General features: G+C 43.1%; 1 long non-coding RNA gene across 5 annotated transcripts in view; it reads left to right on the top strand.

Annotated features, from left to right (window-relative positions):
* The first annotated feature begins 2,305 nt into the window (after positions 1-2,305).
* The window catches only part of LOC106827471 (uncharacterized), a 35,867-nt gene continuing 13,619 nt past the window's right edge, over positions 2,306-24,553 (top strand). For 2 of the 5 annotated variants that reach the window (XR_011499823.1, XR_001397135.3), the window contains exons 1-2: positions 5,658-22,688; positions 24,177-24,267. This is a non-coding gene — a long non-coding RNA (uncharacterized lncRNA). Of the gene's footprint in view, positions 2,321-3,006; positions 3,088-3,180; positions 22,689-24,176; positions 24,268-24,553 lie in introns of those variants that run through there. The other 3 variants (XR_011499822.1, XR_011499821.1, XR_011499820.1) reach the window with 2 other exon arrangements.

The raw sequence follows: 24,553 nt of genomic DNA, 5'->3' as shown, positions 1-24,553 counted from the left end.
GTAGCATGTCTTAGTATTTTATTTTTTTATTATTGAATAATATTTCATTGTATGTATATACCTCCTTTTGTTTATCTATTCATCAGTTGGTGGGCATTCAGGTTGTTTCCACCTTTTGGCCATTGTGAATAATATTCTTAATTTACTTTTCAAATTGTTCATTGCTATAGTATAAAAATACAACTGATTTTGTATCCTGCACTATTGCTGAATTCATTTATTAGCACAGATAGCATGTTTCTGAACTCTTTAAGAAAGCTTTTACATATGTAAGCTCATATCATCTATGAAGAGAAATAGTTTTACATCTACTTTTCCAATTTGGATACCTTTTATATCTTTTTCTTGCCTAATTGCTCTGGTTAGAATTTCCAGAACAATGTCGAATAGCAGTGGTAAAAGCTGGCATCCTTGTCTTGTTCTTGATCTTAGGGGGACAGCATTCAGAATTTCACCTGATTCAGTGTAATATTAGCCGTGGCTTTTTTTTTTTTTTAAATAAATGCCCTTTATTATGTTGAGGCAGTTCCCTTCTATTCTTGGTTTGCTGACTGTTTCTATGATGATAAAGTGTTGGATTTTATCAAATGCTTTTTCTGCACCAATTAAGATGATCATGTTGTTTCTTTCATTCTATCAATGTGGTGTATTACATTGATTGATATTAATATTTTGAAACACCCTGGCATTCCTGGGATAAATTCCAATTGGTCATGGTGTATAATCCTTTTAATATACTGCTGGATTCAGTTTTATAGTATTTTGTGGAGAATTTTTGCATCTATGTACATAAGGAATATTGGTCTGTAGCTTTCTTTTCCTTTGTGGTATCTTTGGCTGGCTTTGGTGTTATAGAATAAGTTAGGAGGTGTTGCCTTCTCTGTTATTTTTTGAAAGAGTTTGAGAACAATTGGTATTAATTCTTTTTCAAACTTTTGGTAGATTTCACTAGCGAAGCTACCTGGCCCTGGATTTTTCTCTGTTGGGAAGTTTTACATTACTGATTTAATTTCCTTAATTGGTATAGGTTTATTCAGGTTTTCTATTTAACAGTCTTTTTTCATTAAACACTCCTATGGTTGCTCTAAGTTGTGTTTTATTAGATTCCAGCATTCTGAAAAAGTTGATTCTGACAGTTTTCCCCAGCTGAACAGTTGCTTCAGTGGATGGATGAATCCTTGGAACTCCCTCTTCCGTTCTCAGTGATGTCACCTACCTCCCGTATTTCATTTTGAATAGGAAAATTTTCAGTCATGCAACAAAGATGAAAGAATAATACTGTGAAGACCCACCACATAAGTTCTGCCATTAAAATGCTATTATACTTGTTCTCAACCATATAACTATTTATCTATGAATCCCTATATTAACCCATTAACTTATCTTATGCTTTGATGCATTTCAAAATAAATTGCAGACTTCCATATATCCTCTGACACTTCCACGTGTATATCATTAACAGAATTCAATATTCCTTTGTAGTATTTTAAACTTTGATGTAAACAACATATACAATGAAATGCACAATTATTAAGTATACACTGACTGATCTTTGACATGTGTAACTCCATGTTCTTTTTTGATAAACATGAAAACCTCTCCCAACATCCTGACATACCTTTGAAAGACAGCATAAGTGGTGTGTGTGTGTGTGCCATGTGGCAGGATTAGAGAAATGCCCCAAATACTCTGATGAAGTTCGTAGGATCTTGAGCTAGTTAGAAGATCCTTACAGGGCACGTGGCCCAACTTTTCTATCTGATGATTCTTTCCAAAGTAACCCCACAAAATCCAGCATTGGCTTGCATACCTTCAGGGATTGGCATTTCACAAGATCTGGAGGTATTCTGTTCCATTTTTGGAGCTCAGATTATTCAGACATCCTTATTTATATAGAGCTACACACAACAAGGCTTATCTCTTTCTCCCACTGCAGACAGTCCTTATGAGTTGTAAAGAGTCCTTCCCCAGGTTTCTCTTCTCCATATGTCCTAGTTCATTTAAATGCTTTTCACTGATGATGGCCTTAAGGGGCCCCACCAGCCTGCTAATTGCACTCTGACTGCTTTATCAAAGTCCTCTTTAAATGGCACTGCATTGAAGGCAAGGACAAACTCTCACTAAGGAGGACTGTTCGAATTACAGGAAGTTAACTACTTTTCTTTCACTCTTTCTTCTGATACTGCACTTGTACGAATAAGACGTTTTCCCCTTCAACTCAGGCTTTATTTCGGCTTGGTATAAGACCTTGGCTCCTTTCCAGCAATCTGGCTCAGCGTTTCTTCGATAACTTCATGCTGCCATCTGGTGGCGAAATCAGGTAACTTCTACCTTTTTTTGAACCAGTCAAGCAGGGGAGAGGAAGTATAAGTTAGTTAACAAAGTGACTAGCCTAGAAGTAAAATAATCGGAATCTTCTAAAAAGAGGACTTGATTCCTTCCTCCATATAATTCCTGTTGTATGCCACGCGTTTGGGAGCCCAAAGTAGATGTGGACACAGCAAAGGTATAGCCACAGAAAATACGCCTGAAACATCTCCATTTTTGTCCAGCTCTGACTAGCTAATTGACTTTGAGTAAGTCACTTTTTCTTCTAGTGTTCCAGTTTCCACATCTGTAATCCCATCAGGTTTACAAAATGAAGCGAAGCAGCAGTGAAGGCAAAGCCAGGCTGTGAAGAGAAGAAAGTGAAGGGGAGGACTGAGGGCTTGGTGGGGGAGGGGTGGAGTAGTGCCTGAGGGTGATGAATAGCAGAAGAGCGCATGGATGCTCCAGGGCATGCAGGACCCTAGGCAAATTCTTTTCGAGACTCCCTTTCTATCTAAGTAATCCGATTAAAATACATTATAAAATTCATGGGCCCATGTGAGGTGTAGTAATTTAGTAATGAAGATTTAGAATGAGTAGAGAATATATATTTATTTATTGAACAAACATATACTTCTTTATTGAACAGTTCATGTGAAAATTCTTCATAATGCCCATGTACCACCTCTTCTTTTGCAGGTCTAGAAACCATTTCTTCATGCTCTTTATTGTCAAATGCACCACACCTGGCTATTTTCATCTCTCTCATTATGAGAAAAGGTAGCAACACTGTTACTACTTCCAATGCAATAGCTCTTTGGAACCTGTTTGTATTGAAATAATATAAATTTCTTGCCTCTGCAATTCTTTCAGCCGAAGTGTCAGCAGTGAGCCCTGGTAGTTTAGAGCCTGAAAATGTCCTGCGTCCGATGTGAGTGAGAGTCACCCAAAATCGGCATCTTATCACCGTTTTGGCGGCCTAATCTCACCCGATTGATTCCATGCAAGAAGTTACTATGATAGCCAATGGTAGTAATCTGCTAGCCTGCCACCTCCTGAAGCCACGGCCTGACCGAAGAATCCCGGAACAACCAGTTTATGACTTGTCTTTTTACCTTTGAAGGTGCTTTTTTGAAACAAAAGTTTTTAATTTCAGAAAGTCAGATTTATTGACCTTTTGTACTCAATGTTCTTTGAGTTTTGTTTAAGAAAATCTTCCGTAACTCGAGGTCTAAAAAGTATAGAACATTTCCACGATTGTAAAAATTCTGTTGGACGGGCCTAGTTACCCTAATAATTGGTAGTCTGTGCTAAAGACACAACATTAGGGTTAAATTTTATCGCGGGATTAGATTCCTGGTGATACTATTAGTTCATGGCCTATAGAGAAAAAGTTTAAGACTGGTCCAGGTGGCACGATAGTCTTGCTGCTGGTGGTAGTTGGCTTGCTTTTTAGGTCCTGCTGGTTAGTTCAGGCTGAGACCCCAGGGTTAAGGGAATACTACTTATATAACCTTTTTTTTTCCCGATGTCTGAGTGATATCAAAACGTTTGTAGCCACTGCCTTTTACAGGTATGGTTGTTATTTTTCAAATATACGATGATCATTACCATAATTTTAAACTCCACACAGATTCCACAATTCTCACTAGAGAGATCTGACACGCAAGGCAGTCTTGTCAACAGTTATTTCACTAAAGTGCAACCAAAGTTATCCAAGTCCAAGGACCTCTACTCTGGGATCCTCATGCTGCCACTAGCTTTTAAACCAAAAGCGAAAAACTCACAATTCCTCAATCTCAATTTACATACAATGGAAGACTCCTTTCCCCCTATTTTTTTCACTAGAAACTTGTGAAAGCTTAAGTTAGGGTAGAAACATTTTAAAGTCATTCAGAATTTTATATATATACAAATTAATCCCACTTCCTCCCCCAAATCTGGAGAGTATAGCAGGTCTTGTTTGTAGGCTTTTGCTTCATAGTTTAATTTTGGGGTGTTCAGGAAGACTCCCGTGGAAAATTATCTTCCAGGCTGAAATTCTATTATTATATTCACTTTGCGTTAAGCATCGTCTTTTCAAGGGTACCACTTTTACAATGCAATATCTCTCATTTGGAATGACAAGTCAGATTAGAGCGTGTCCTTTAAGGGAGACCATTTTGCATACTTTATTATTTATTTGGAGACTGGATGGCATGCTTACCTGATAGTATTTGGGTTAATAGTTATACTTTCCAGTTCAGCTAGCGGGACGGCAATGTACCCTTTGACTTTCTAGGAGTTGTTGTGTGATAGTTTGTGTTGTCTCCCTCAGGTTCTCTATCGTTCCTCTGATAAACGATATAGGACAGTTTATGAGACAAAGTGCTTCTCACTGACATAGCCAGATTTCTGGGGGCAGCTTTAGCTTTTTCCTACTATTGAGCTTTTTCCTACTATTACTGCCAGTGGGTGAACTTCACTACTGTGCTCTTATGATTGGTTCGATGTTGGGGTCATCGGATTCACGGAGAAAGTAGAAAAATACTAAAGATTAAGGATTCGCAGTTTAAAACTTACAAACAGGTCAAAAACAGTACTCGATTATTTCGGGGCCAAATTGGCATTCTGTGAAATGCCTTCCTTTCCTTCCTCTCTTTTGCTTATCAATTGACTTATAAGCACTTCTAATCGCCTGCGATCAGGGGCCATACAAAGACTTCGTGTTGGAGTAGAAAATTTACTGTCTCAGAATCATAGCGTGCGACCTCATGTACGTCGTGTAACCTTTCTGAGCCTCTGTTTGACAACCTATAAAACAAAGGACTAAACCTTCACTATCGCCTTAGGTAATGGAAGGGGAAGTCCCTTGAAGAGGGTTCTAACCTTAATGTATTGCTCCTTCCTAGCTTCTTTGGTTCAAAAGTTTGGTAGGGAAGTTAGACATTCTAGCTGAATGAGGTATTTGGATACTTTATCAACATATCAAAGCTGTACTACTTCAGTCTTCCTATTTCAACACTAAACTAACATCTTTTCATTTGTTATGCTTTTTATGGAGGATTTTAGCATTAGTTACCTAATTTTATTCACTCAACGTCCCTATTTTGTTGAAAACCCATTGAAAACCCATTGAAGTTGTATCTCTTGGACTAAAAATGAATACTATTTCTAGTCTAGTGTTCTTGCTAATATGTTGCTGTTTTCTTCAAATACCCCTTTTTCTTGTTCCTAAGTAAATTTGGGGCCGGCTAAACCACAAAGATTTATGGCTTTCAATCTTCTAGGCCACGCCTCTTCTACTTCCTCCACCCCCCAGTCCCCTCCCCCTCACTTCTTAAAGCGCTGCAATTTGCTGCTGCCGCCATATTTTTTCTTTTCCTAGGGTGGAAACTTGCTAACACTTGATCTCTTTGCCCGTGTGGTTCTTTCTGGAACATTTTCCAGCCCCCAACCACCCATTATGGCATATTTCTTTAGAAAAATTCACCAAAATTCCATAAAATATTTTTAAAGTTATAAACTTTCTCCTAGTATTTTCTTGACACCTCCTCCCTCTTTTTCAGGTATTTAAGATATTTTTAGGCAAATTTTCATTTTAAAGGAATTTTCTTTGGAAATGACTTTTGGTTGACAACTCTGTTTTTTGTGGTTTAGTTTTCTGTTTCCTTCCCTTTTCTGTATTTTGCCCATCGGGGCTGCGGATACCTGATCTTCTTCTTATTTTTTTGCCCAACGGGGCTGTGGATACCTGCCTTTTAATTTTTTTTTTTTTTTTAATTTGCCCATCGGGGCCACGGATACCTGCGTTTATTTTTTTTTTCCCCCTCAGCCCATCGGGGCCTCGGATACCTGCTTTTTTCCTTAAATTTATTTTTTGGCCCATCGGGGCCTCGGATACCTGCTTCTATTTTTTTTTTTCCTTGCCCATCGGGGCCTCGGATACCTGCTCTCATTTTTTTTTTCCTTGCCCATCGGGGCCACGGATACCTGCTTAGATTTTTTTTTTCATTGCCCATCGGGGGTTTTTATGGATAGAAAATTGTTGGTTTTTGTGGTTCGTTGTACTATCTGGAATGTCTACAAATTTTTGCTGCTAATCGTTTGGTGGTGTGTGAGTGGACCTACGGCTTTGGCTGGGAGATGACTTTGCAGTTAGGCTAGGAGCTTGGTCAGGCTGGGGAGGAAAGATGGCGGCCACTTTAGATTTGCCGCCCAGCTCCGCTGACGGTTAGTTGCTTGTGCTAAGAATAAACGAGTGAGACAAGATGGATAGCGGGACAGGCAGAGGCAGTTGTATGCGCTGCATCAGCTAAATGTTTACAATGAGCTTATTGGAGGCTCGTTAGGAGCTTTGTATGAATTAGGGTATCGTGAGGTGGAGAAACAGGATGGTCCTGTGTTATGTTAAAAGAGGCTAATCGAAAATGGGAGGGAGGAAACTTAGGCACAGGGTTCAAAATGGCGATTTTGACTTTGCGGCATTGCTCAGCATGGCTGCCTGCTTTGTTAGTGTCCAAAATGGCGGACACAGTTTTGCCGCAGTGTTCAAGTGGCGGGAAGGCCACATCATGGTGGTGTCTTTGTTCTAGTGCGCAGCATGGCGGTGGAAATATTCTGTTACATGGCAAAAGATGGCGGCTGAAGTACTTGCCGCAGTGTAAAATATGGCGGGCTTTTGTGTTTGCCTTGTGCATTTCCTGACAGGTTTTGCCGCAGGGACAATATGGCAGACCTTGTCATGTGGATATCATGGCAGTTCGTCACGTGGACGTCATGGCGGGGGGTTTTTGCCCGGTACATTCTTGGCGGGCTTTGCACCAGGTGGGCCTGCCGCATTGTTAAAGATGGCGGGGTTTGCCGCGTTTGCCGGGTTTGCCGCGTTTGCCGCGAAAAGTGGGAGAAAGGTGGGGTGGACAGTGTTGGATTGCCGCACGACCCACCCAATCAGAAGGGGTGGTAGAATTGGGAACAACCAATTAGTAGAGGATGGAATTAGACTATGAGTTAGTGTAGCACTGCACTGTGGTCTTTATTCAGCCAGTCAGGTGGAGGAAGCAGAGAGGCCACGTCTCTACGTCGGCTCCCAGTGGGTGGTAACCAAGGTCTTTCCAAGGACATTTGGCCTTTCCACCTCCCTCCCCTCTCACTTGCTCCCTCCCCTCCGGCATTGACTCTTGCAGTGCTGGATAGCTGGCTGTGCGGGCTGAACCTCACCCCATTCCTCTGCGTTGCTGCCGTGGCCTCAGGCTAGTCTACTCCCCTCTGGCTTCTGCTCTTCCGCACTGTGGCCAGGGGCAGTGCTCCATGCCTGCCAAGTATGAATATGGCGGTGAGTCGTGGCCAAGACCAGAATGGATCGCAGATGATCGTTGGCCAACAGGTGGCAGAAGAGGAATCCCTGTCTGCCTCAAGAGGAACACCTACCCCGTGGCTAATGCTGGGGTCGGATTTTGATTTCTATTTCTTGGATGTCAGTCATATATAGTTTGATTATGTGGTTTGCTAGTGTTCGATTTAAGCCTTAAGTGACTATATGGAAATGTATTTAGGGGCTTTATTTGTAGAATTCGTTTCAATTACACTTAATGAGTTTTCACTTTTGGGTCCCTTAAAATTTCTTAAAGTTTCCAATTTCTTTTTTATAAATTGTTTAAACTTTTTTTTTGGCTTTAGATATTCAAAGTAAAATGATTTGGCACTTAAAACATTTTTACTAACTTTTTTACTTTGAAATTGACTGAATAAACTACTTCCCTTCGGATTTTTGAAGAGTCTTATAGCACAGAAATAGTTAATTGAAAATTTAACTGTGAGACCCTATGTAAATAGGAATATTTGAAGGTCCCCTCTGGTCCAGGCCTTGCTTTGTTCCCATCCTTCATGCTGCACTAATTGATCACATACCTATCAAGCAGAAAACTTTAATTGCTGTGGACTCGTTTCCTCTATTGAAACTTATTATATTGGAATATTAATGCCCACAGTTTCAGTTTTCTATGGTTCCCTGCCTACACGGCCCGCAGCCCTTACAACGTCCCTACCCCAGCCCTCCCCCCAGCCCCAGCCCCAGCCCCTGCCCCTGCCCCAGCCCCAGCCCCAGCCCCAGCCCCTGCCCCGGCCCAGCCCCAGCCCCTGCCCCGGCCCCAGGCCCAGCTCCAGCCCCAGCCCCAGCCCCAACCCCAACCCCAGCCCCAGCTCCCAGCTCCCAGCTTCCCCCAGCCCTGCTTCTATCTAAAGCAATTTGCATTGGTTCAGTGCTAAAAATAAGTTGGCCATTGCTCATCCATTAGACTAGGTTACCCTATCTGCCTCTAGCCTTGCTGGTCTTCAGTGCTGACTACCTGAGTCATTTTCAATTGATGTACACAATCCCGTTTGTCCATTGTCCCATGATAGAACAGACTCTGTGCACCATTTGTGTTAATGTTAGGAAATGTTAATTAATCCAGAGTTTCATATCAGACAGTTATTGCCCATAATTCTAGTTACTCAACATCTTCTCAATCTACTGCCCTTAAGGAAGGGAGAAAACATTCCTTTGTCATTGCTGCAGTAATCACAGTCACAATTTTCTGGGCAGTGCTCATATACTGTGCTGACCACCTAAACTCTTTGTACTGAGTGGAATTCTCATTGTTGATAATTCTGCCCATTGGATTAGATCCCAGTCCAAAACCCTTTTACATTCAGCAGGGGGCACAGGAAACCCAAGCCCTGTTCAACAGTAAACGGGCTCAGTCCCACTTGTCATAACCTTGTCCATTAAACAAAGGCACCCTACTTTTTTGCCTAGCTTCTGGGGAGTCCTGCTGTTCTTGGACAATTAAAGTACCAAATTGTTATTGTACATTGTCTTGCTCATTAATCAACAACCCTCCATCCTCTTTGAATTGCTACTAGGCAGTACTGGCTACCTGAGACCATGTTCCTTGAATTATTGAGTAGAACCCTAGTTGTCCGTATCCCTGTTCCTTATACAAGTAACAGCTTCTTTGCACTATAGTAGAGGTGCTCACCCTTAAAGCTCTTTACTTTGGAATATTAATGGATACAATCATTATTGTTCATGGACCTGCCTAACAGATAAGACCCACCCATGCTCTCTCCATTGCTCCTGGGTAGTACTTAGCACCTTGCATAGTATGTAAAATCCTCATTGCTCATGGTCCCACCCATTAGTCTAGGATATTCCTTACCTCTGTGCCATTACTTCGGAGGTGTTCTGATTACCCAAGTTCCCTTCTCTTAAAGTTGATGTGCATAATTGCATATATTCATGGTCCTGTGTATTAAAAAAATGGGATCTCACCCCATCCCACCCTCTGGGATATTGCTAACAAGTGCATAATATTAAAAAACTCAGCTCTTGGACAGTTAATTTGCACAGTTGCAGTTGTCTAAAGTCTTGTCTATTTGAAAGAGCCACTGTATCCCATTTGTATGCTATAATGTGGGCCGATCACTCAAGGACCCTTCTCTTTAATTGAAAATGTCCATAATTGCATTTATCCATGTCCTGGGAAGAAGCCATACCCACTCCCTTTGTACTCCATCCAGGGGCCTTTACTACTCAAGAACTCTGCACTAGGACAGTTTATACACATAATCCTAATTGATTAAAACTGAGCCTTTTGTATCAGGAACCCTGCACCATCTTTACTTTACATCTGAAAGGTGCAAATCACCTAAGGACCTTGTCCTGAAATTGTTCATGTGCAAAATTGATATCCCCAATATCTCTTGTTAAAACAGGGTCCCATCCCCACCTAACTCCTTTTGCATTACTGTAGAGGGCACTTAGGACAGTTAATGTGCTCCTTTACAGCTGTGGTCCCTTCTGTTAGTCTAGGATCCCATCCCCTTCACTTACTTTGCATTATTGCAGAGGGTACCTGAGACTATTAATGTACTTAATTGCAGGTAAAGTCCTTTCCCTTAGTCCAAGATCCCATCCACTACTACTCACTTTGCATTACCACAGGATACAAGGGACTGCTAATGGGCTTAAATGCAGTTACAGTCCCTTATGTTAGCCTAGGATCTCATCCCCACCTAACTCCATTTGCATTATTGCAGAGGGTACTTGGGACTGTTAATGTGCTTCATTTGCAGTTACAGTCCCTTTTGTTAGTCTAGGATCCCATCCTCACCTACTCCCTTTGCATTACCACAGAGAGTACATGGGACTGTTAAGTGCTTAAATTCAGATATTGTCCTTTATGTTAGTGCATGGTTTCATCTTTTTCCAACTCCCTTGGCATTACCAGAGAGTACTGGGGACTGTTAGAGCTTAAGTGCAGATACTATCCCTCATGTTAGTGTAGGGTTCCACCCACTCCACTCCCTTTGCGTTACAGCAGAGGCTATGTAGGACCTTTAAGGTGCTTAATTGCAGATGTGGTCCATTCCGTTTGTCTAGGATCCCATCTCCTCCTATCCCTTTGCATTACTGCAGAGGACACTTGGGACTGTTAATGGGCTGATTGCATCTGTGGTCCTTTCTGTTAGTCTAGGATCCCGTGCCCTCCAACTCCCTTCGTATTACACAGGAAATACTTGGGACTGTTAATGGGCTTAATTGCACCTACAGTCCCTTTTGTTAGTAGGATCCTATGCCTTCCAACACCCTTTGCATACAGAGAGGATATCTGGGACTGTTAATGAGCATAATAGCAGCTACAGTCTGTTCTGTTCATCTAGGATCCCGTGGCCTCCAACTCCTTTTTGCCTTACAGGGTGGTACTTGGGACAGAAAGACAGAAACATACTTAATTGCGTCTGTAGTCCCCTCTGTTAGTCTAGGATTCCATGCCCTCTAACTCCCTTTGCATTACACATGGGGTTCTTGGGACTGTTAATATGCTCAACTGCAGCTACAGTCCCTTCTGTTTGTCTAGGATCTCATGCTCTCTAACTCCTCTTGTATTACTAGGTGGTATTTGGGACAGAAAGGTGCTTAATTGCATCTGTGGTCCCTTCAGTAGTCTGGGATCCCATGCCCTCCAACTCCCTTTATGTTACGGGGTACTTGGGACTGTAAATGTGCTTAATTGCACCCACACCCTTGTGTTAGACTAGGATCTTATGTCCTTCAATTGCCTTTACATATAGCAGGAGGTACCTGGGACTCTTAATGTGCTCAATTGCAGTTATAGTCTCGCTGTTAGTCTAACAACCCATGTCCTCCAACTCCCTTGCCTTACTGGCTGGTATTTGACACAAAGGTGCTTCACTGCATCTGTGGTCCCTTTTGTTTGTTTGGAATCCCATGCCTTCCAAACCCTTGGCATTACATGCGGGGTACTTGGGACTGTTAGTATGCTCAATTGCACCTGCAGTCCTTTCTGTTTGTCTAGGATCCCATGCCCAGCAAATCCTTTTGCATTACGCAGGGCGTCCTTGGGAGTCTTAAAGTGCTCAGCTGTAGCTACAGCCCCTTCTGTGCTTCTAGTATCTGATGTCCTCCAACTCCCTTTGCATTACACAGGGGACATTTGGGACAGAAAGGTGCTTGCTTAATTGCCTCTGTAGTCCCTTCTGTTAGTCTGGAATCCCATCCCCTCCAACTCCCTTTGCATTACACAAAGGAATACTAGGGACTCATTCCCAAATACCCTGTGGTGCCCTTCAACTCCCTTTGCATTACACAAGAGGTATTTGGGACTGCAAATGTGCTTAACTGCAGCTACAACCTTTTGTTAGTCTTGGATCCCATGCCCTCCCACTCCTTTTGCATTACACAGAGGATACTTAGGACTGTTAAATTGCTCAATTGTAGCTACAGTCCCTTCTGTGCTTCTAGTTTCTGATGCCCTCCAACTCCCTTTGCGTTACACGGGATATTTGGGACAGAAAGGTGCTTAATTGCATCTGTGGTCCCTTCTGCTAGTCTGGGATCTCATTCTCTCCCACTCCCTTAGCATTACACACGGGAGACTCGGGACTGTTAATGTGCTGTACTGCAGTTACAGTCCCTTTTATTGGTCTAGAATCCTGTGCCCTCCAACTCCTTTGGCATTACTGGTTGGTTTTTGTGACAGAAGGTGCTTAATTGCATCTGTGGTCCCTTCTGTTAGTATGAGAGCCCATGCCCTTGAACTCCCTTTACATACACCTGAGGTACTTGGGAATGTAAATAGCCTAATTGCAGCTACAGTCTTTGCTATTTGTCTAGGATCCCATGCCCTCCAACTCCTTTTGCATTACGTAAGGGATACTTGGGGTTGTTAAAGTGCTCAATTGTAGCTACAGTCCTTTCTGTGCTTCTAGTGTCCAATGCCCTCCACTCCCTTTGCATTACATAGGGGATATTTGGGACAGAAAGGTGCTTAATTGCATCTGTGGTCCCTTCTATTAGTCTGGGATCCCATGCCCTCCACCTCCCTTGACATTACACGCGAGGTACTTGGGACTGTAAATGTGCTAAAATGCAGCCACTCCCTTCTGTTAGTCTAGGATCTCTCATCCTCCAACTCCCTTTGCATACAGCAGAGGGTACCTGGGACTCTTAATGTGCTCAATGGCAGCTACAGTCCCTTCTGTTAGTCTCAGATCCCATGCCCTCCAACTCCCTTTGCATTACACACGGTGTTCTAGGGACTGTTAATGGCCTAATTACAGCTGCAGTCCCTTCTACTTGTCTAGGATCCCATACCCTCTAACTCCTTTTGTGTTACACATGGGGTACTTGGGACTGTTAATAGACTCAATTGCACCTACAATCCTTTCTGTTTGTGTAGGATCCCATGCCCTCCAACTACTTTTGCATTAGACAGGGGGTACTTGGGACTCTTAAAGTGCGCAATTGTAGCCTCAGTCCCTTCTGTGTTTCTAGTGTCCGATGCCCTCCAGCTCCCTTTGCATTACACAGGGGATATTTGGGACATAAAGGTGTTTAACTGCATCTGTGGTCCCTATGTTATTCTGGGGTCTTATGCTTTCCAATTCCCTTAGCGTTACACACAGGATACTTGGGACTCTTAATGTGCTCCATTGCAGCTGCAGTCCCTTCTATTAGTCTAGAATCCTGTGCCCTCCAACATTTTTGCATTACCAGGTGGTATTTGGGACAGAAAGGTGCTTTATTGCATCTGTGGTCCCTTCAGTAGTCTGGGATCCCATGCCCTCCAACTCCCTTTACATTACACAAGAGGTACTTGGGACTGTAAATGTGCTAATTGCAGCTACACCCATCCTTTGGTCTAGGATCTCTCATCCTCCAACTCCCTTTGCATACAGCAGAGGGTACCTGGGACTCTTAATGTGCTCAATGGCAGCTACAGTCTCTTCTGTTAGTCTCAGATCCCATGCCCTCCAACTCCCTTTGCATTACACACGGTGTACTAGGGACTGTTAATGGTCTTAATGGCAGCCACAGTCCCTTCTGTTTGTGTAGGATCCCATGCCCTCCAACTCCCTTTGTATTACGCAAGGGATATTTGGGACAGAAAGGTGCTTGCTTAATTGCATCTGTGGTCCCAAAACAACATATTAGCCTGAGATCCCATGCCCTCCAACTCCCCTTGCATTCCACATAGGTTATTTGGGACTGTTAATGGTCTTAAGGGCAGCCACAGTCCCTTCTGTTAGTCTGGGATCCCATGCCTCCAACTCCCTTTGCATTTCCCTGTGGTATTTGGGTCACAAAGGTGCTTAACTGCCTCCAGGATCCCTTTCTGTTATTCTGGGGTCCCATGCCCTCCAAATTACTTTACATTACACAAGAGGTACTTGGGACTGTAAATGTGCTAATTGCAGCCACACCCATCCTCTGGTCTAGGATCTCTGGTCCTCCAACTCCCTTTGCATACAGCAGAGGGTACCTGGGACTGTTACTGTGCTCAATGGCAGCTACAGTCCCCTCTGTTAGTCTCAGGTCCCGTGCCCTCCAACTCCCTTTGCATTACACACGGTGTACTGGGAACTGTTAATGGTCTTAATGGCAGCTACAGTCCCTTCTGTTTGTGTAGGATCCCATGCCCTCCAACTCCCTTTGCATTTCCCTGTGGTATTTGGGTCAGAAAGGTGCTTAACTGCCTCTAGGATCCCTTTCTGTTATTCTGGGGTCCCATGCCCTCCAAATTACTTTACATTACACAAGAGGTACTTGGGACTATAAATGTGCTAATTGCAGCTACACCCATCCTTTGGTCTAGGATCTCCGGTCCTCCAACTTCCTTTGCATACAGCAGAGGGTACCTGGGACTCCTAATGTGCTCAATGGCAGCTACAGTCCCTTCTGTTAGTCTCAGATCCCATGCCCTCCAACTCCCTTTGCATTACACACCGTGTACTAGGGACTGTTAATTGTCTTAATGGCAGCCACAGTCCCTTCTGTTTGTGTAGGATCCCATGCCCTCCAACTCCTTTTGCATTACGCAGGGGGTCCTTGGGAGTCTTAAAGTGCTCCATTGTAGCTGCAGTCCCTTCTGTGCTTCTAGTGTCCGATGCCCTCCAACTCCCTTTGTATTACACAGGGGATATTTGGGACAGAAAGGTGCTTGCTTAATTGCATCTGTGGTCCCAACAACATATTGGCCTGGGATCCCATGCCCTCCAACTCCACTTGCATTCCGCATAGGTTATTTGGGACTGTTAATGGTCTTAATGGCAGCCACAGTCCCTTCTGTTAGTCTAGGATCCCATGCCCTCCAACTCCCTTTGCATTTCCCTGTGGTATTTGGGTCACAAAGGTGCTTAACTGCCTCTGGGATGCCTTTCTGCTAGTCTGGGGTCCCATGCCCTCCAAATTACTTTACATTACACAAGAGGTACTTGGGACTGCAAATGTGCTAATTGCAGCCACACCCATCCTCTGGTCTAGGATTTCTGGATCTCCAACTCCCTTTGCATACAGCAGAGGGTACCTGGGACTCCTAATGTGCTCAATGGCAGCTACAGTCCCTTCTGTTAGTCTCAGATCCCATGCCCTCCAACTTCCTTTGCATTACACACCGTGTACTAGGGACTGTTAATTGTCTTAATGGCAGCCACAGTCCCTTCTGTTTGTGTAGGATCCCATGCCCTCCAACTCCTTTTGCATTACGCAGGGGGTCCTTGGGAGTCTTAAAGTGCTCCATTGTAGCTGCAGTCCCTTCTGTGCTTCTAGTGTCCGATGCCCTCCAACTCCCTTTGTATTACACAGGGGATATTTGGGACAGAAAGGTGCTTGCTTAATTGCATCTGTGGTCCCAACAACATATTGGCCTGGGATCCCATGCCCTCCAACTCCACTTGCATTCCGCATAGGTTATTTGGGACTGTTAATGGTCTTAATGGCAGCCACAGTCCCTTCTGTTAGTCTAGGATCCCATGCCCTCCAACTCCCTTTGCATTTCCCTGTGGTATTTGGGTCACAAAGGTGCTTAACTGCCTCTGGGATGCCTTTCTGCTAGTCTGGGGTCCCATGCCCTCCAAATTACTTTACATTACACAAGAGGTACTTGGGACTGCAAATGTGCTAATTGCAGCCACACCCATCCTCTGGTCTAGGATTTCTGGATCTCCAACTCCCTTTGCATACAGCAGAGGGTACCTGGGACTCCTAATGTGCTCAATGGCAGCTACAGTCCCTTCTGTTAGTCTCAGATCCCATGCCCTCCAACTTCCTTTGCGTTACACACCGTGTACTAGGGACTGTTAATTGTCTTAATGGCAGCCACAGTCCCTTCTGTTTGTGTAGGATCCCATGCCCTCCAACTCCTTTTGCATTACGCAGGGGGTCCTTGGGAGTCTTAAAGTGCTCCATTGTAGCTGCAGTCCCTTCTGTGCTTCTAGTGTCCGATGCCCTCCAACTCCCTTTGTATTACACAGGGGATATTTGGGACAGAAAGGTGCTTGCTTAATTGCATCGGTGGTCCCAAAACAACATATTAGCCTGGGATCCCATGCCCTCCAACTCCCCTTGCATTCCACATAGGTTATTTGGGACTGTTAATGGTCTTAATGGCAGCCACAGTCCCTTCTGTTAGTCTAGGGTCCCATGCCTTCTAACTCTCTTTGCATACACCAGAGGGTACCTGGGACTCCTAATATGCTTAATTGCAGCTGTGGACTCTTCTGTTTGTCTGGGATCCCACTCCCTCTAACTCCCCTTGCGTTAAGCACAGTGTACTTGGGACTGTTAATGGGCTTAATGCAGCCACAGTCCCTTCTGTTAGTAGGACCCCATGCCTGCCAACTCCCTTTGCTCACAGAAGAGGGTACCTGGGACTCTTAATGTGCTTAAATGCACCTGTGGTCTCTTGTGTTAGTCTGGGATCCCATGCCCTCCAACTCCCATTGCATTATACACGGGGTACTTGGGACTGTTAATGTGCTCTACTGAAACTGCAGTCCCTTCTATTAGTCTAGGATCCTATGCCCTGCAACTCCTTTTGCATTACCGCATGGTATTTGGACAGAAAGGTGCTTAATTGCATCTAGGGTACCTTCTGTTAGTCTGGGATCCCATGCCCTCCAACTCCCTTTACACTACACATGAGGTACTTGGGAGTGTTAACATGGTTAATTGCAGCCAGCATCCCTTCTGTGTGTGTAGTTTCCTATGCTCTCCTATGCTGTTTGGATTACAGCAGCATGTACTTGGTACTGTTAAACTGCTTAATTGGAGGTGTAGTCACTATCGTGGGTTTAGGATTCCCATGACCTTGAGTCACTTTACATTACCTGGGCAGTTTCTTGGATTGTTATGGTGCTTAATTGCAACTGCAGATCCCTTCTGTTACTCGAGGATTCTATCCACTCCCTCTACATTACTTGGGAGGGTTTTGGGTCTTTTAAATAGCTCAATTGCAGCTCTGGTCCCTTCTGCTAGTCTGGGATCCCATGCCCTCCAATTCCCTTCTCATTATCACAGATGGTACTTGGGCCTATTAATGGGCTGAATTGCAGCTGTGGTACTTTCTGTTGGTCTGGGATCCTACACGCTCCAACTCCCTTTGTATTATAGCTGAGCGTGCCTGGGATTATTAACCGGCTAGACTGCAGCTGTTGTCTCTTTTGTTTAGGACCTCACACCCTTCTACTCAGCATTACAGCAGAGGGTATTGGAACTGTTAAATGTTCAATTGCAGCTGTGGTCCCTTCTGTTTTCTAGGATCCCATGTCCTCCACCTACCTTTACATCGCCTGGGAATATATTTGGGATGGTTAAAGTGCTCAATTGCAGCTGTGGTCCCTTCTGCGTATCTAGTTTCCCATGACCTCCTACTGCCTTTACATTACCTGGGAGTGCATCTGGGACTGCTAAAGTGCTTAGCTGCAGTATAGTCCCTTCTGTTAGTCTAGTTTCCCATCCCCTCCCATTCTTTGCATTACAGCAGAGGATACTTGGGACTGTTAAAGTGCTTAATTGCAGCTGTGGTCCCTTTTGTACTCCAGGATCCCATGACCTCCCACTTCCTTTATGTTACTAGGTGGGCATTTGGGACTGTTATGGTGCTTAATTGCATTTGTAGTCCTCCTGTTAGTCTAGGATCCCATTCCTTCCTACGCACTTTGCATTACCACAGAGGGTACTTGGGACTGTTAAGGTTCATCCCATCCTCTCACTCCCTGTTAGTATTACAGCAGAGGGTGCTGAACACCAAAGCTCTTCTTTTGCCCTGTTAATGTGCATAATTGCATTTGTCCCTCTTCCTCTGCAGTAAAGACCTCACTCATTTCCCTTGTATTCAGCAGCGGATGCCCTTTTCTCAAGACCTTTGTACTAGGATAAAGTGAACCATGGTAATTGATTGACCAAAACTATGCCTTTCATTTAAGTCCTCTGTACTCTCTGTTTTACAAGAAGGTGTACCTACTACCTCAGTTACTTTTTTGGGGGACTATTTATGTGCAAAATTCCAATGTTCATGGGCCCCCCTGTTAAACTAATATCCCACCCTATTACATTATAGCAGGGGATGCTAGGGACCCAAAGTCCTTCTCTTGGGACTCTTAATGTGCCTGTGCCCTCCTGATAAGCTAATATCCTGACTTGTTAGTATTATAGCAGGAGGTACTGACCACCTGAAGTCTTTCTTTTGGACAGTCAACGTGCAGAGATGGGGATCCCATCCCCATCACACCTCCTTTGCATCAGGGGTGCTGACCAATCGTGGCTGCTTCTCCTGTACAGTTAATTGTGCATAATTACTGTAATCCCTGCTCCCTTATGTAAGAATAGGATCCCATTTCCTTGCCCCATTTACATTACTGCAGGGTCTTCTGACTAGCCAAGATTCATTTTCTTGGACTGTTACTATGCATACTTATATTTGCTCCTATGCTTGTATACCAGGTAAGGACTCTCCCCATTCTATTTATATTCTAGCAGGAGCTGCCTACTACTAAAGACCTTACACCCTGCTGCAGTTAATGTGCACAATCTTAGTTGTCTTGTACACACTCTCAGTTGTCTACAACTGTGCCTTTTAGATCAGGACACCTGCACTTATTGAAGCAGAGGTTACTGACTACCTTAAAGCCCTTCTCTTGGGAACGTGGATATGTGTAATTACAGTCATCCATGGTCCTTTGAGTTAACTTGGGTCCTTGAGTTTTCACACCCTCTTTGCTTTACTGCATGAGATACTGTGCACTTAAGGCCCCTTTCTCAAACTGTGAATGTGCATAATGATATTTACATTAGGATCCTTCCCCTTCACACTCCCTTTGAAGTACTGCAGGAATTCTGACCTAAGGTCCCATTTCTTGGCCTGTTAATATTCACTATTATATTTGTCTGGGTTCCTGTGCACTAGACAAGGGCAGCTCCTCTCCCCACTTTCCTTTTTTTCCAGCAAGGAGTGCCCTCTCCACAACACTATTACATTTGGACAATCAAGGTGCACAATTTTAATTGACCACACCTATGGACCTTAGACATTAATATGCATAATTGCACATGGCTCATCCCATTTGAATAAGATCTTACTCTCTCAGACCCCTTTTACAGTACAGCAGAGGTACTGACCCCTAAGGCCTTTTTTCTTGGCCTGTTAACATATGTGTGATTATGTTTGTCTGGATTCCTGTACACTAGACAAGCCTCCCCCCACCCCCCATCCCTGTCTTCCTTTCCCTTTCAGCAGGGGGTGCCTCCTCCATTATACCATAACTTTTGGACAGTCAAGGTGCACAATTGTAATTGATCACAACCGTGCACCTTAGACATTAATGTGCATGACTGCACATGGCTCAGCTCATTTGAATAAGATCCTACGCTTTCAGACCTTTTGTTGTACAGCAGAGGTACTGATCACTAAGGCCTCTTTTAATGGCTTGTTATTGTGCATAATTGGATTAATACATGTTCCTGTACAGTAGATAAGGACACCCCTCTCCCCATTCCCTTTGCCTTTTAGCAGGGCCTGAGCACTACTTTAAGATCCTTATATTAACATGGTACGTGGTTTTAATTTACCACACCGTGTCTGTTGGACGTTAATGTACATAATTGCAATTTAGTTCATCCTACTCTGTTGCCCTTCATTTGCAGTGTACCAGGGTCATTGATCCCTCAATCCCCTTTCTCGATCTGTTAATGTGCATAATTGCATTTGTCTGGGTTCTTGGGCACTAGACAAGGACATGTCCCCCCACCTCCTATGCCTTCCAGCAGGTGGTGCCCACTGCTAAGATCTTTACATTTGAATAGTTACTGTGCAGAATTGTAGTTTTCCACAACCCTATCACTTCCAGGACTATTGTACCTCGTTTGTTCTACTGCAGGGGATACTGTTTTTCCCCAAGGCTCCTTCTAGTGGACAATTAATATACATAATTGAAATTGTCTATTGTCTTCAGGAGACTAAGGTCAAACCCCTTCAGCTTCCCTTTGTAGTACAGCTGATTGTGCTGAGTAACCAAGGCCCTCTTCTTTTGGACTGATAATACGTGCAATTGCATTTTTTCCTATTCTTTGCACTAGATAGGGACCCCACCTACTTCCTTAGCATTTTCAGCAGGCAGTGCCCACTACTTAAGACTCTTTCACTTGGAAAGTTCATGTGCACAAGTGCAATTTTCCAAGCATGTCTTATTCCAGACCCCTGGACCCTCTTTGCTTTAGAGCAAGGAGATGCTATTCACTTAATGCCCTTTCTTTTGGACTTTAATGTGCATAATTGCAATTGTCCATCTCTTCTGCTGGACTAAGATTGCAACCCTCCATACCTCCTTTGCAGCAGGGGCATGTTAACCATGAATAAGTTCTTCTCTTGAGATTATTAGTGTTCATAATTGTACTTGTCTGTGGACCTGTGCAGTAGAAAGGATGCTCTATGTCCCTAGCGTTGCCTTTAGATTGCTGCTGAGGAGTGCTAACTATCATGACCTCAGCTCTTGGACACTTAATATGCGCCCAATAACAATTATCAAAAGTACTTGTCATTAGATATGACCCCTGAATCCTCTTTGTATACATCAGGGGTACTGACTAAGGCCCATTTATTGGACTGTTAATGTGAATTTTTGCAATTATCTGTGCCTCCTTCCATTAGAGTAGGAAATCATTCCCTTACACCCCCTTTGCATTAATGCAGGGGCTGCTGACCACACAAAACCTCTGGGACTGTTAATGGGCATAATGGCAATTAGCAATGGAATTTCCCTTCCTGGCCTTGTTAGACAAGCACTCCCAGCTCCAATTTCCTGTGGCATAATAGGGTATAAACATTGCAGTGCGCCATGAACCAGTCCGTCAAACAGCGACCCATACTCCCACTCCTTTTGCATTGCTCTAGTGTATAAAATTCCAAATAGTCATGGTCTTAACTGTTATCTTCCCTTCTCCCACCCCTTGCCTGCCCTTGGACCCTCCTTATGGACTATTAATGCTCACAATTTTAGCTGTCCATGTATCCAGCCATTAAATAAGACCTTACTCCCTCACCCTGTCCCCCCTTCACCCCTTGCCCCTTTTTACATTGTTGCTGGGGAATGTTACCTGGGCTAGGCCCTTTCTCTTGGACTTAAAACGTTAACAATCCCAGATGTCATTGGTTTACCCACTTTGTACTGCTGTAATGCCTCAGTTACACTTTCCTTGATCCTGCCCATAAGACATGGACCCCTCTACTTCCTTCTTTGCATTGCTTATGAGTAGTGCTGACTACCCAAAGCCCCTTTGGTGTTATTAATTAACACAGTACTGATTGTCCCATTTTTCAGTCCATCAGCCCAAGATCTCCCTATGACCTGGATGTTGTATGTTTGTGCAGTGTTGACTACCAAAAGCAGGCCTGAACTAGGTGGATGGGCCTTCACTCCTTTCCCTGCATTTGTTAATGATCCCAATTCCAATTATTGTCACATTCTGGGGACAGGAACCTTCCCTGCCCACCTCTGTTACTGACTTACTGGGCAAAAGGCTCAAGGCAGGTCAGGCCCAAGGAGCTGGACTGCCGCCCTTTAGTTTGGATTTTCAATATACATAAGTATTAGTTGAAAATTTTCTCCCCAGGAACGAAGGTTAGCACTCTCTGCATTCTTCCTTCCAGAGCAGATTGCGCAGCTAAGAATCTCTCCTCTTGTATATTGCTATTGTACAGTGCCAATTGCCAGGATACAACCAAAAAGTTGCTGTTAATTTTTTATTTTTTAAGAAAGACATCTGGTTTACAAGGTGGAATTGATAACCTGGTCATTAAATTTTTGAAGTCTAAAAACCCATTTATACTATGTACCTGATGACCAGTGTCTCTCATTTTAGTAAGGGTGGTGGGTGTGTGGATGGACCACTGTGACTCTTGCTATTTTGGTGTTACCAAAGGAGTTCTAGAGTGGAACTCTTAAGACCAGTATCTTTGGGCTCTACCACCATTTTAAAACCATTCCTTGTTTGGGCTTTACCACCATTCACTCTTAGAAAAACTACCTAAACGTTCTAGTCCTTAAATTTCTTCATGTGGAGCACCAACCATCCCCTACTTATTTCAAGAAGATTGCCGTAAAAGGATGAAATGAGAGAACGTATGCTGAGGTGCTTTTGAAAACCACAGGTCACGTTATAATCTATTATATAAAATGCACCTTGCTTAATTCTGCTCATTTAAAGTAGCCTGAAGCACCACACTGAAGTGAGGACTTAGAAATGATGGGACTAGTTTCCCTGTTTTATATTAAAAGAAAAATAAGCCAATATCTAATTATTCTTCTGGATACAAATTTCAACAGTCAGATAGCTGCCTGGTAAAAATGAATACTATCCCAGCCTCTAGTGTACAGGGTGTTTGGTGGCAGACAAGTATTTAATATGGAACTGCTGAAGCAAATAACTAGTCATCACAACAGCAGTTCTTTGTAATCACTGAAAAAGAATACTATTCCTCCATTGGCCCAGCTCAGGGTACAGTTTGCACTTCTAGCTCCTTGGACAGCTGTAAGAAGAGTCTCTGGCTCTTTAGAATTCTGTAAGTACTACTTTGTAGCTACTAAGTAATCTTTTCCCTGTTCTATTTTCTGTCTCTCAGATGTTACCCATAGAAAAGTCAGAGGGGCCTATAAGTCTCCTTTCCTGTTCCCACCTCATCTGCAATGTATATATATGTGTATTTCACCATATGAGTTAACCAACAGAATTATAGAATTAATATTGTGTACCTGGCCCTATACTAGGTCACACTGAAGTGAGGGGTGGAAATGATATAGTCCTATATAATCTCATCCCTGAGATGGCTGTATTGTTGAGGAGCTAATATAAGCACACTTTAAATAACTAGGAAATGATAAGCAAGTGCTATCTTATGTGTATTATAAGTTACAGAGTTTTAAGAAGAGAGCCCATTTGGGTTTGAAATTGATTGGATAAAGTTAAAGGAGGTGGGTTTACTTTTTCTCTTTGGTTCAGGATATGATTAATATTGCAGCCATCTGGGTAGTCCAGTTGGTTTATTTTAACGTCATTTGGTTTTACCTCTTGGCGGCATAGCAAGGGATAAAGCATAGCCATTGTGTTTGGCTATATGCTAAGGCTAGCAAATTGTCAATTGTTAAATCTCATTATAAACTTGAGCTTTTTGAAGTTCAAGTATTGGGGGTATAAATATGATTAGTTTGTTCTTTGTACCTTTTTGTTCTGTCTCTGCCGAAGAACAGATGAGAGTAGTGATGCCTTTTTAGTTTGAGATATTTGTGGAACCTATTTGGCAAGAGGGCAATGGAGAAGTCTAAGTTTTATAAGAAAACCCATTACCTTGCTTACTTTGATGAAGTTGAAATACCTTCTTCCCCTTTGTCTTTTTCAACAAGTACCTTGGTAAGCTAAAAAGCTTAGACTCTCCAATGTAAAACAAACACAAAGGTCCAGCTGAAAAAATGTTAACATCAAATTTGAAACATTTTTTGTGCACATCCCTGCATCTTAGCAGGAGCAAGAGGAACCATATTAATGAGCTGGGCTTTTCTCTTACTGCCCATTTTAGTTAAATCCATAATTCCTCACAGTTTGTTCCTCCTTCCCCCCATTGCCTAAAGACATTATTTGCCTGACTAACTGGGGTAACAAACAAATGGTCCTGAGCCTTCTTGGAAACATGGTCTATGCCATTGTTTCTCAAACTGAAGTAATCTGTCAGGATGAAACATCTTTTAAAGGAAAAGAATTTTTTGAGATCCTAAAGAATATATGTTTTGAGGAATAATGACTTAAGAAAGTTATTTGAAATGTAAACATGATTTCTAATTTCAAGATATGTTTGTCAAAGATATACAGTGTTTTATATATAATATATGTAGGACTTGGGGATCCATAAGAATATATCCACAAACCCCCAGGGTTCTTATCACCCCAATTTGAGAAACACTGGTCTACGCTTTATGAAATCTTTTATCGCTACTAATCAAATTATCGTTCAGTACTAACATACAACTATAACTGTTTACTGGAATTTGTTTTAAAGGGATGAATTCTCAGCCGGTTCTGTACCCCCACTTGAGGAAGGATGGACCAATTTTAGGTGGACTGAAGCCTGCACTAGACAGCATCCAAAGGTGAATCTTGGAGTTGTATTTCAATTCATTGCTTGAAATAAAATCTCTAGCAGTTGTAAAAAGGGATGCTTTGGAAACGTGGGCATCTTCAAAATTGGGATAATCCTTGTGTCAATAAATAGTTATTGGGCCAGGCACTGGAGTCGATAGCAAAACCAAAGACATGATTCCTGTCAAGGAATTTGCTATATGATGGAAGATGCAGAAATGAACGAATCATTATGGTGTTGGGCAATACCATCAAAACGTTGGGACATTCTGTGGGGCATAGAGGAAGAAGAGTAAG

This window comes from Equus asinus, chromosome X, assembly GCF_041296235.1.
Source record: "Equus asinus isolate D_3611 breed Donkey chromosome X, EquAss-T2T_v2, whole genome shotgun sequence".
Classification (NCBI taxonomy): domain Eukaryota; kingdom Metazoa; phylum Chordata; class Mammalia; order Perissodactyla; family Equidae; genus Equus; species Equus asinus.
This window is presented reverse-complemented; position numbering and strand designations above follow the sequence as displayed.